The 13,009-nt window shown below is 38.2% G+C and overlaps 1 long non-coding RNA gene and 1 pseudogene across 1 annotated transcript; both read left to right on the top strand.

Moving 5' to 3' along the window:
• Positions 1-326: 326 nt before the first annotated feature.
• Positions 327-4,343, top strand: LOC120292198. Its single transcript, XR_005549957.1, has 3 exons — positions 327-458; positions 3,963-4,215; positions 4,319-4,343. It is a non-coding gene; the product is annotated as an uncharacterized LOC120292198 (long non-coding RNA).
• A 2,522-nt stretch (positions 4,344-6,865) lies between these two features.
• LOC104439256 lies at positions 6,866-10,932 on the top strand (annotated as a pseudogene).
• The last annotated feature ends 2,077 nt before the right edge of the window (positions 10,933-13,009 follow it).

Genomic DNA, 13,009 nt, shown 5'->3' with positions numbered 1-13,009 from the left:
GTGATGCAGATGATCGATCAATCGCATTTGAAGTTTAGAGTCGATCCATCTCATGTCGTAAATTTGCAATTGCGGAGCGGTTGGGATGGCGGTGTTCGATTTCTAGCGGTGGCCTTCTAGGTCTTCTTGGGGACCGTTGCTTGGGAACGGGCTCTTGAAATCACCATGACGACAATATTCTCTTTTGTGGTAACTCCTTAGCGTTTACTTTGTGCCATGATGACATTGATTGCTTTTCTTTCGTCGGTTTTGGGAATTGATGGGATTTTCCACATATTTCCCCGATTTTCAGGTGTTCTCGGCGATGTTTCGTTCGTCGGTGTCTTTGCGATAGATCCGATGGATAGGACCAGTTATAGAAAGAAGAAGAGAGGCTCCGAAGCAATGGCGCTCGCGGACTTTTGTGCCTATTCCTCGAGCTCCCTTTTCCAATTTTGATGCTTGATTTGCCTATCTGGGTACTTCTTCTTTCTCTTTTTTCTTGAATGATGATGGAAGGAAGGTTGGGGCTGATATTCCTGTGGAAGTCTAATGGTGGATCCTCTGTATGTGTATACGAAGAGATATGTAATAAAGCAAAGAGATTAGCCTGGGGAGATATCCTTTTCGGCAGCATATCGGCGAGTCTTACCCGACCGCTTAGCTTTGGAGGAGAGAGCGAACTCAATAGGTAGAAGTCAGTAGCTGTGGCATATGGATGAGTTGAGTAGGAAAGTAGTGCACAAAGTTCTGTGGATAAGCTGGACATTGTCGTTTGGGGTACTATCTAGGAAAATACTTTGAACTTGTACTTTTACAAGATGGGCCCACCTCCTTTTGGAATTGAAGTTAAACGTGTGGGAGTGAAGGGTTGTAAAATTAGATAATATCCTTGGTCTATGATGACAAAGAGAAAAAGGCGCTTTGTCTTAGTCAAGTAGTTTTATTTTGTTTTATCGCCTTTTCAGGGTTTAGTGAAGTCAGGAGTTGGGGCTCCTCTTTGTTTTTTATTCTGCTTAGTAGATATGTTTTTGGGGTTTGCATTATCTTTTATAGAGATGGATAGGTATTTCCCCGTTGCCTTGCTTATTATACTTATTGCATAACAAAGAAACCGAGGAGAAAAGAAATTGAGATTGGGTACTGGAGGAGCGATTTGTAATACTAATTCAGGGGTAGATGTTCATCCACCCACTGACAAACTAATATGCAATCAATTAAAAATGAACTATGAGTACGGGTTGTAATTGCAATAAGGGTTTGCTGCTGAGTTTCTCCCTTGCACGAACACAACATGTGTTACGTTTGCTGGAGAAAGGAATATTAAAAAAAGCGCGAGCCAAGATTATTGTGTTTGGTCACCTACCTGGTTCTTGGGGCTTGAACTTTTGTCTCTGCCTTCCTCTTCAAGTGATATAAAGGAGTCACAATTATTTGATGACATCGATACTTGGATATTCATTCATTTAAATTGTTTTACCTGTATTTAGTTGCTCCCAAACTTTCTTGTAATGAAAGAAATGTCTTACACACATTATTAGAAGGTGAATGTCGTCATCGAGGTTAACCTATGTCCAAGTATTTGCCTTCTCATCTCTGCTTTTAGGTGAAAAGCTAGTGGAATTTTCGCTCTTCGTCGATGGTATTTCATTGTTATGGTATGCTGAATGCTGATAAGTTCCTCTGGATTAGTTAGAGCATGATGATTGGTGGCTATTAATTATACCTATGTGAGATCTTTACCTTAAAAGTTGGTTTTAGGTTGCAATCTGTCTAGGATGCAATTTAAAAGATGGAAGTTGGTCACATCAGAATCATTCCCAGTTTTGATCGAAGGGATCATTGGAGATGGAGAATGGGATTCTCGCTCTGGTCCCAAATATCCAAGTTTGCCTATTTAATTGGGACTCAATCTCATCGTAAGTAAAATGAAGCCCCAGTTCTCATTGTGCATGACCCATTGTACGTCTAAAACAATATCTAAAGGCCAAACCTGCTAAGTCAGGCTAACTTTGGGCATGGAAATACAAGGGGACTTAAAATGAGAATGAGGTGTTGCCCTCATCCTGAATTAGATTGCATGGAAGATTTAATGGCTGGTTATGACAAGGCTGAAGATACTTTCCATACAGACTTGGGAGAGTCCATAAGCTTTCAACCGGATCAACCTTTTATTGCTGGAGTTGGAAGTGGTCTCTACATTCATGAGAGGGTGGGGTAAATAGGAGGTCTGTTGTGCCTCCACAAACAGCAATGGAGCACAATGCCCTAACCTTTGTATGGCGAGAATCTCTTCGGGCTGGGGGACAGTTCATTTTTGCATCATAGCATATAGCTCTTCACCTTGTCTATTTCTTTCATCTTCTTGTCTTCTTCTTTTCACTTGCCATCGTCCGGTTTTGCATTCGTTTTGCTCTCTTCGTACTTTTGCCCCAATGCTTCTCTAGATAGCTTTCTCGAGAGTTACAGGAGCTTCCTCAATGGTGTGCTTCTGTTGTGGTGGCTCTTGTGCTTTTGATTTATACATTTGAGCTTCATTTCCCTTTTTTAAAAGATAACATGTAGGTATTAGTACAGAAAAAAAAGATTAACAATCTATTTCTTTAGAACTTAATTTTCTGTAGAGTCTTATGATCATTGATCCAAAGCATGTTCCGATTTCAATCATGTGGGATTGGTCTTAACAACATTTAACTTGAGGGTTAAATTTATATGTATTTATACTGCAGGGATTGCCTCCCATACGCGAATTGATAGATCTTCAACTGTTGTTTTGTGTAGCTATGATGTGACATCTATGTATGACTATCTGAAAAATGAATGTCCTCGGCATATCTATATGGAAATTGGCTCTAGGCAATCCATCAAGATTCAAGATCTTAGTCTTAGGGCTTGTGCTTTACTATGGTGGAATCCTCTAGAATCTAGTATGGTGGAATCCATTGGAATCTAGGATTATGGAATCCTCTTCTGTTTCTCACCTTGTGTTTCTTGATTCTTTCACAAGATTGCCCCAGATTTTTACTGATTCTTGTTCTTCTACCTTCGTATGAATCACATACATCTTTTCGGGTCTAGTACAGGACATGTTTCATGATATGTCCTTTATGGGGATAATGGTGCTTGTGCCATTTGCAAGTTTTCAATTGGCTGGGATTCTCTTGATACGAGATACCGTATTCATATTGCACCTTCCTATTATCCCTTTTGATTTCTTTTTGACTATTTCTTCATGCTAGAATGAAACATTTTCCGTGCTGTTAATCAAATCAGTTCAACTCTAATAATTGTGCTCTAGACAGAATCAAGTCATTGACTTGATTAGATGGTGACAAACGTGTCGCTGTTTTCTCATCAACAGGCTGTGACAAAGCAATGGTGTAGCAGACTATGCAATATATTAACCAGACAGCTGATTTTGAGACAATGATAGAGCTTATTGGGACACTTTACTCTATTGCCCTGTGATGGTTAAAATGTGAAATGAAACCCTATTGCAGATTATGTTTATGAGCAATCTTTTTTTCCTTCCCGTGGTTTCTATAGCTAGTTTTGTTATGCAGATATATGTCGAAATTGAGAGAGCACGGTTGATTAAGAAGATTGCAAAAGTAAAGGAAGAACAAGGTCTTATTGCAGAAGCTGTTGACTTTATGCCGGAAATTGCGGTAACTAGAAGCGACTCTTTTGTTGTCACCGATCTTGTAATTGATTTTTCCTTGTCCAACATTTCTATGATGGGTTTAAATTGCAGGTAGAAACTTTTATGTTGTGTCCACTATCTTTTAACTAAATTGTTTTCACGATCAATCGCTACCTAGTATTCAAGTTAGGGTTCAAACCATGAACTTGTATGGCTTTATTTAGTTGGTACATACTCTTCTTCCTTTCTAGCTTTATAGCAAACTCGACGATCAAGATGTGCTTAATGGATCTAAACATACATCTCGGTTTACCTAGTGTTCATGTTGTTAATGATGTAGGTATTACTCACATAACAACAATTACCTCAAGATATGTTGATGCTATAAGGCCACATGGTGAAGGGAAACCCGGAGCGGTTGATACCGGTGAAGCTCTATTGTTGTTGAGTCTTCACTGAGTGTTTTGAGGCACGGCTGTAGGTTCTAAGGAAAATCTACTGGTACTTGGTTCTATCACCACATAATCCTATGTAGTCAAGCCTTCTTAATGCCGCTTTAAGGATCAAAATCTCTCATATATTACCCAATTCAGGTACCATTTTTGAATTGTTCTAGGTAATTGGTTGTACATCTTGCAACATCTCAATAACGTGCCATAGAATTTGGTTGACCATGCCTTTGTTACTTTAACGCAGGTTGCTTCTGAAACAATTGGTCACACTTTGGAGGCTATCCAATGGACTGTTCTTTGGAGTACTTTTAAAGATGAATTTGAGAATGAGAAAAACATGCTTGGAGGTGCACTTGTTGAGAAGGCAGCGAAGATCTTAGACAGAGAATCATTAAATGTGTAATTACAGAACTTTGTCATTTGTGACTCACTCTATTTTCTGCAGAATATTATTGTTGTTTCAAAGTATTACCCGAGGATTATTTTTAAAGAGACTTCAGAGCTGTGATGCCTTAGTATTTAGATCTGATTATGGGGAACATTGGTTTATGTTTTATGAATGATTTTCAAGACCCCACATTTAACCCCGAGCAGCCTCTCGCCTGTAATCCCGATTGGGACATGGTTGCCGGACTTGGATACAAATTCTAAAATAGTGGAAACGAGGTTCAGGTGCCTTGAAAGCCGAAGGCTTGTCATGGAATTGAGAATGTTGTCTTTGTAGTTTCGTTCCGTAAACATTTCTGACCGACATATATGTGTGCACTTGGCTTAGTCAACTTTTGCTCATAAAATTTTTAGCTGTGTAATTGTCTGGTATTGTGAAACCATTTCTTGTCCCATGGAGCCTGAAATTTCGATGCCCTTTGGAAGGGTGGGAGGAGCTGTGCTATATTGCTATAATAGTTCAGCAAGTTTTCTACTAGTATTATCACTCACCATTTCCGGCATATAAAAGTATATCCCACTGTTGGAGCTTTCTTAATGTGTTTAGAAAACCTACATAGCTGAATCACTCAAGGAGAAGAGCTCTCTTCTCGGGTTTCTATTGCTGCTGTTGAAGAGCGTTTTAATCGTTCACATGCCTCAATCGATAAAACCAATACTATCATCTAATAGAAAGATTGTATAATGATAATTATCCAAGCTTGTATTATATTCTATTGCATGACCTATTAGTTTTGTATTACCATTTTAGGAAGCTGAGAAGCATCTCTCCATAATGGCTGTTTCCAGGTCTTGGTGGCAAAAGATAAGCTAGCTGATGTGAGTTCTCTGTCTCCAAATGACAAAGGAGAGTAATGACATGGTGGCAACAGATAAGCTAGCTGATGTGAGTTCTATGTCTCCAAATGAGAAAGGAGAGTAATGACATCTTAAACTCGATGGTGACAAATTTGGAAAAGCTCCTTGATCTTGTTGAGAAACGTTGCCAACAAGTCCACAAGGGAAACCAAGGTTCATAAGGCTACTTTTAGAGCTTGAAGATGCCCTAGTTGAATGAATGATCTCTCTCCCCTTGAGTCTCCTCTCATCGAGGAAGAGAAGTTGAAGAATGCTGTTTCCCATTATGCTCTGAAGTGGAGACTGAAGATATTCCTTATAGATTTCTCGTGCAGCTAGTTTAAATTTGACTGCATATTTTGTAGATGGACCGGATCTAGACCTTGTGTCGTGTAAGGATATACTGAATGCACTTTCTGCATTGGAGTGCGTTTTGATCTTTTCATCTTTCCTCCTGTTTTAATTGAAGATTTGTGGGCTTTCAAGGGTAGGAACTTGTACCAGTGGAACAGGTATCTGCACAAAATGGGCACTCATTCGGACTGCAGTGAGAGCCTTGTTACTAAACTTTGTTTCGCATTACAAATTCTGACGGTGCTTGTGTTTTCCTAACACTGGGGAAAATTACCTCTCCCAAAAGTAAAGGCTAATGAATGTTATTTTTTTATTTCATCTCGCATTTGAAATGAGCACCCGGTTTCTAAGGACCTTCATTTCAATAAGATAAATGCACTTTTTATCTCCTCGAGGGACGTTACTTTTCTCCAACTTAATACATCAATAATTATAAGATCACTTTAAAATTATTCTTGAGGTCTTTGTTAACAAGGCCGATTATTTATGAGAAGTAAATAGTTTTTTTCTTTTTAGAGAATTTAATTTTCAATTTAAAGTGTTTAGAAATACAAGCTTTACTACTTTTAGTTAATGTTGCAATGCCATTGTCAATGACTTAATTCAAATGTAGGGAAAATTCGAGGTAACGCAAAAAATTAATTTTTTTCCATTATTTGAATGCCTTTTTTTACCACGTACTTGAAAACCAATTAATATTCTGAAAATAAAAAGAGCTGTTATAAAATATTAAAAACATTTAATTTGACAAAAATTAGTGTTAGAAAAAGTTTGTGACGTTCATTAGTTTAAAGCCCTGCTGATGAAAAAATCGAATTCTTCATTGATCATAAAGAGCAATTATTGAAACTGATCAATTCTTGTGAAAAAAAAGTCCACTAAAACTCTGTTTTTTTTTAAGCGTCCCCTCTCTCCGCGGGCCACGACCTTTCGAGGTGGAAAACGTGACCCCAATGGAGAAACCGCAGCGGTTTTTGAATGTGGAGCAGTTTCCTCGCTGGTGGATTAAAAACATTGCAACACACACAAAGTTCTCTCGGTACCTTGCTCTGGATAATCGACAGGGGTTGAATTGGATTGCCTGTGCATTTGTTATTTGGTCCAACTCTTGGTATTTAAATATCTGCTAATTGCTATGTGCTCCGCCTCTCTCTGTTTAATTGTGCAATTTGTATCCCACTTTTTGAGTTGTTTGTTTGCTAGGTTGAGCCTTGCGGCAAGCAATTAGCAATGCAGCACGATGCCAGCACCTTTGTACGGCAACCGTCCCTTCTGGCTGGGGACGGAAGCGATTTTACCATTGAGTATTTCTATCATCCTTCTGTCTTTCTTCTATTTACTGCTGTCATCGGGTTTTGCATTCGTTTTGGTCTCTTCTTCACTTTTGCCCCCAAATACTTAGGGGTTAATTATGATGCTTAACTCTTTCGCCGATGGGAAGGTAAATATATGAAATCAAACTCCATCGCAGCTTATATGCGTCAGCAATCTATTTTTGTTTCGTGGTTTCTATAGCTAGTTTTGTCATGCAGATATATGTCAAAATTGAGAGAGCACGGTTGATCAAGATACTTTAAAAAATAAAGGAAGATCAAGGTCTTATAGCAAAAGCTACTGATTTGATGCAAGAAATCAGGGTAACTAGAAGTAGACTTCTGTTGTCATTGATCTTGTAAATGGTTTTTCCTTGTCCAACATTCCTATGATGGGTTTGGAATGCAGGTAGAAACTTTTGTAGCAATGGCAAGTCTGGAGAAAGTTGCCTTCTTTTTTCTTTTTTTTTTGAAGAAGTATGGATTTGTTATATTGCTTTTAGCCATTTACGCACTATTACTCTGATTGGTTTCCTGATTGATGGGTTTTGCAGGTTTGTTTGTGCTTAGATCACCAGGATTATGTCTATGCACATATTCTTTCTAGGAAAATCAGCCCCCAAGTGTGTGATGCAAATCCTTCCAAAGAGAAGAAAAAGCCTAAAGAAGGTGAAAACATTGTGGAACAAGCTCCAGCTGATATTCCGTCACTTCTGGAGTTGAAATGGAAATACTATGACTCATGACACAGTAAATTGGCGTTTTGCTTTGTCTAGTGTTTGTCCACTATCTTTTAACTAATTTGTTTTTGCCAATCAAGCGCCACTTCGTGTTCAGGTTGTGGTTCAAACCACGAACCTGTATGCTTTATATATCTAGCACATACTATTTTTCCTAAGGCATATTCTCTTGTGCCTTTCTAGCTTTAGCGCAAATTCTGACGTTCTAGATGTACTTGATAGATTTGAACTCTCTTAGTTTACTCTGCATTTATGTGGTTAGCAATGTAGGTATAGGTATTACTCACACAACAACGATTACCTTAAGATAAGTTGAATATATAAGGCGATAGATGAGATTCCATCAGTGAAGGGAACCCAAAGCTGAAAATGCTGATGAAGGGAAACCCAAAGTAGTGATACTGTTGAAGCTCTTTCATTGTTAAGTCTTCACTTTGCATTTTTCAAGGCACTTCTGCTGTTCATTACGTGATTTAATTTAATGCAGGTTTTAAGGGAAATCTGGTGGTGCTTGGTTCTATCACCACAGGATCCTATGTAGTCAAGCCTTATTAATGCCACTTTAGAGGATAAAAATCCCTCATAAATTTCCGATTCAGATACACCTTTAATTTTCTTTAGGTAATTGGTTGTACATCCTCTTTCATTATCTCCATAGTGTGCCATAGAATAAGGTTGACAGTGCCTTCAATAATTTAATGCAGGTTGCTGCTGAAACAATTGGTCAAGTTGGAGATTATCCAGTGGCCTGCTTTTTGGAGTACTTTCAAAGATATATTTGAGAATGAGAAAAACATGCTGGGAGGTGCACCTGTTGAGAAGGCAGCAAAAGTTCTTAGACAGAGAATCATTGAACTTGTAATTGCAAAACTTTGTTGTTTTTTATATGACTCAATATTATCTGTTTCTGCAGAATATTATCATTCAAATGTGATCTGCCGAGAGAGAGAGAGAGAGAGAGAGATGAGATCGTGGCAGTAGTGATCTCAACAATGATCATTCAAATGTGACTTGGTTGAAAAGAAATTGAGATTGGGTGCCAAGGGAGTGATTCATAATGCTTATTTGGGGATTGATGTTCATCTACCCATTGTCGAGAGAGAGAGAGAGAGAGAGAGAGAGAGAGAGAGAGAGAGAGAGAGAGAGAGAGAGAGTGGCAGTAGTGATCGGCAACAATGATCATTCAAATGTGACTAAGAAATTGAGATTGGGTGCCAAGGGAGTGATTCATAATGCTTATGAAATGGATATACTATGACTCATGATACGGTAAATTGGTGTTTTTCTTTTTCTAGTGTCGCGCCCACTATCTTTTAACTTATGTCTTTTTGCCGATCAAGCACCACCTAGTGTTCAGGTTGTGGTTCAAACCACAACACATTCTCTTGTTCCTTTCTAGCTTTAGTGCAAACTCTGACGTTCCAGATGTACTTGATAGATTAGTACTCGCATCTCAGTTTACCCTGCATTTATGTGGTTAACGATGTAGGTATAGGTATTGCTCGCACATCAATGATTAACTTGAGACATGTCGATGCTACAAGGCAATAGGTGAGATTCCATTAGTGAAGGTAAACCCGGAAGCAAAGTGTACACTGGTGAAGCTCTTTCGTTGTTAAGTCTTCACTACATGTTTCAAGGAACAACTGTTTATTCTGTGATTTAATTTAATGCAGATTCCAAGGAAAATCTGTTGGTGCTCGGTTCTATCACCACATGATCCTATGCAGTCAAGCCTTCTTAATGCTTCTTTAGAGGATAAAAACCTCTCAGAAAATTCCTAATTCAGGTACCATTTGTGAATTGTTGTGGGTAATTGGTTGTACATCTTGAAATATCACAATAATGTACTATAGAATTGGTTGACCATGCCTTCAATATTTGAACGCAGGCTACTTCTGAAACAATTGGTTAAGTTGGAGGTTATCCAGTGGCCTGCTTTTTGGAGTACTTTCAAAGATGAATTCAAGAATGAGAAAAACATGTTGGAAGGTGCACTGCTTTGAGAAGGCAGCGAAGTTCTTAGACGAGAGAATCGTTGAACTTGCACTTGCAGAACTTTGTCTTTTTTCTTCTTTTTGGATCATCATTCAGATGTGACTCAATCCATTTTCTGCAGAATACTATCTTTATTTCAAAGTATTACTCGAGGATTACCTTGAAGAGACTTGCAAAGCTGTTATGCCACAGCATTCAGGTCTGATTGTGTTGAACATTTTTTTTTATTCTATATCAAGGTCAATCTTTATGAATTGTTGCCTAGACTCCTCATTTAACTTTGAGCTGCCTCCCTGCCTTCAATCCTTGATTGGGGCATGGTTGCTGGACTTGCATACAAGTTCCACATTAGTGGAAAAGAGTTTTGGCGTATTGAAAGCCAAAGGCTTGTCATGAATTTCTGGCCCGACAAATATGGGTACTCTTGGCTTAGTCGATTCTGCTGATATATTTGTTGAGGCTATAACCATTTCTTGTCCCATGGAGCCTGAAATTCTAATGCACTTTTGAAGGTGGGAGGAGCTCTACTATATTGCTAGTATCAACACACACCACTGCATGTGTCACAAAAGTATATCTCGCTATTAGAGCTTTGTTAATGTGTTTAGAATTTCTGCGTAGATGATTCACTCAAGGAAAAGAGGTCTGTTTTTTTTGGGTTCTGCTACCACTATTGTATGATTCACTCAAGGAAAAGAGCTCAGTTTTTTGGGGTTAGGGCTTTAATCAATCGCATGCCTCAATTTATTAAATCAACACTATCATCTGACAGAGAGACGATATGAAGATATATATACAAGCTTGGATGATATCCTATCAGCATGACCTGTTAGTTCTATATTATCATTTCAGGAAGCTGAGAAGCATCTCTGTTGTTTCCAACTCCTTGGTGGCAAAGATAGACCGGCCGATGGGAGTCGTCTGGAATAGATGACAAAAGACAGCAATGACATCTTGAACTTGAGGGCAAAATATATGGGAAAGCTGCTTGATCTTGTTGAGAAAAGTTGCCACCAGATGCGCAAGGAGACTATGGCTCATAAGGCTGTTTGGAGAGCTTGAAGACGTTCTTAGTTGAATGGATGATCTCTCTCCCCTTGAGGGCCCACGCCAAAAAACAAAAGAGAAGCTGAATAATGCCGTTTCACATTGTGGTCTGAAGTGGGACCGAAGATGTTCATCATAGAACTCGAGTAGCGGCTTCAATTTGATTGCATATTTTGCATAGGGGACCAGATCCGGGCCTTGTTCCGGATGGAAATGATATACGAACACACTTTGCATAGGAATGTATTCATTCTTTTCATGCTTCCTCTTTCCCCTCTTCTTTTAATTGAAGATATGTAGGATTTTAGGGTCGAGGCGGTACCGACAAAATAGGTATCGCCACAAGATGGGCACTCATTCGGACTAAAATAAGCGCCTCATCACTAAATTCTGTTTTGCATTACGAATTTCGCTGGCTCTTGTGACGCTAATGAATGCTATTTGTCATTTTTCTTCAAGGGATAATGTTTTCTCGAAGTCGATACTTCAATAGGGGAGGGGCCTTTGTTCTCTAGAATTCTAGCTCCTCCATTCTTTGTCATGGAAGCTGAAAAATATTGGGAAGAGGAAACGATTAGGGCGATCCTTGGTCTATTTTGGCAATAGGCAATCTACATACGTGGGGAATTTTGTTAGTTCATCGAGAAAAAGCTGTGGGCACATCTTTAGCTTTAGCTGTGGAAGTAGTAATGTGGCTAATGCCCAATGAATAACAAGTACTTTCCTAACAAAATGAATTTATTTATCATTTTATCGAAGAATGTCACCGTGAGAATTGCTTAGCAATCAACATAAGTCAGATGAAGAGTATTAGTGATCTTTAGGCTTCATTTGTTTCATGGAAAATAACTTTCGGGAAAACGTTCTTTGAATTTTTGGTATTTGTTTCACGGAAAATGAATTGCTTAGGGAAAACATTTTCTACTATGGGAAAAAGTCTTCTAAACTAGGGAAATTATTTCCACTTTTGAAAAGTGTAAGACATTTTCCTTATTTAATCTCTTTTATCTCACAACCTATAAGCACTCACTTCCTCCTCCCCCTTTTTTTTTTTTTTTTTTTGAATTATTACATTTTCTTCTTTTTTTCCCTCTTCCTCTTTATTTTTATGTTTTCTTTTTCTCTTTTCAAAATTAAGTTTTTAATTCTTTTTCTTCTTCCTTGGCCAGTCGTCGGGCACGGCGGCGACCGGCCACTGAGCCAACTCTAGCCTTGCCCAAGGCCAGATCCACCGAGGGCAAGGCTTGAGCTTGCCGAGGCATCCGTTGGCCAACGAGCTCACTTTGCTCACTGGATCGGTTGACCCTCGAGCTCGTCAAATTTGGCGATTGCATCTTGGTCGATCCACGGGGCACCGGCCACATCAAGGCACACTGCAGCAGAGGAAGGAGGAGGAAGAAGGAGGGAGGAAAAGAAAATGAAAGAAAAAGATTAAAAATTCAATTAAAAAATATATATAAATTAAAATTAATTTTTTTGGTCAATTAAAAATATTAAAATTTAATTTTTTTTTGGTAATTTTTCTCAAAAAATCAAATTAGATAACGAGCAATGGAAAACATTTTCCACTCAAACTTCAAGTTTCAGTCGAACACCAGAAAATATAGTCATTTTTTGGAACATGACTTCTTCGAAAATATTTTTTGGAAACATGATATTTTCCGTGAAATGAACGAACCCTTAATGTTCTAAATTTTTCCCCTTTTTTTGTAAAGCCAAAGGTTTGAAAATCACATCAATTATCATAAGATATACTTAAAAGTCATTCGTGCGGTCAATAAATATTTTGGCCATTATTTGAAGATATCTTTTTGTCATGTACTTAGAAGACTAATTGAAATTTTGAAAAAGGAAAAAAAAAAGAAAAGAAAAAAGACAGCCACTATAAAGCATTGAAAACATTTTTGTTTGGCAAAAAGAGACCTTCAAAATGTTCAAAAACATTTTATTTGACCAAATTTAGTGTAAGAGAAGGTTTGTGATATTCATCACGGCAAGGACCAACTAGTGATAAAATCAAAATTTTCATTGATAAAGAAGAGCAATTGTCAAAACCAATCAATTCTAGTGAAAAAAAAAATTATTAAAGTCTTTTTAAAATTAACTAGCCGATCATATGCTTGATGAAGAAGACCCCATCAATTATAGTTGACAATTTTCCGGCAAATTGAGTTGTACCAATTTTGAAAACCCTAATTG

This window comes from Eucalyptus grandis, chromosome 3 (genome assembly GCF_016545825.1).
Source record: "Eucalyptus grandis isolate ANBG69807.140 chromosome 3, ASM1654582v1, whole genome shotgun sequence".
NCBI lineage: Eukaryota > Viridiplantae > Streptophyta > Magnoliopsida > Myrtales > Myrtaceae > Eucalyptus > Eucalyptus grandis.
Note: the sequence above shows the minus strand (reverse complement) of the source record. Positions and strands in the feature narration are given on the sequence as shown.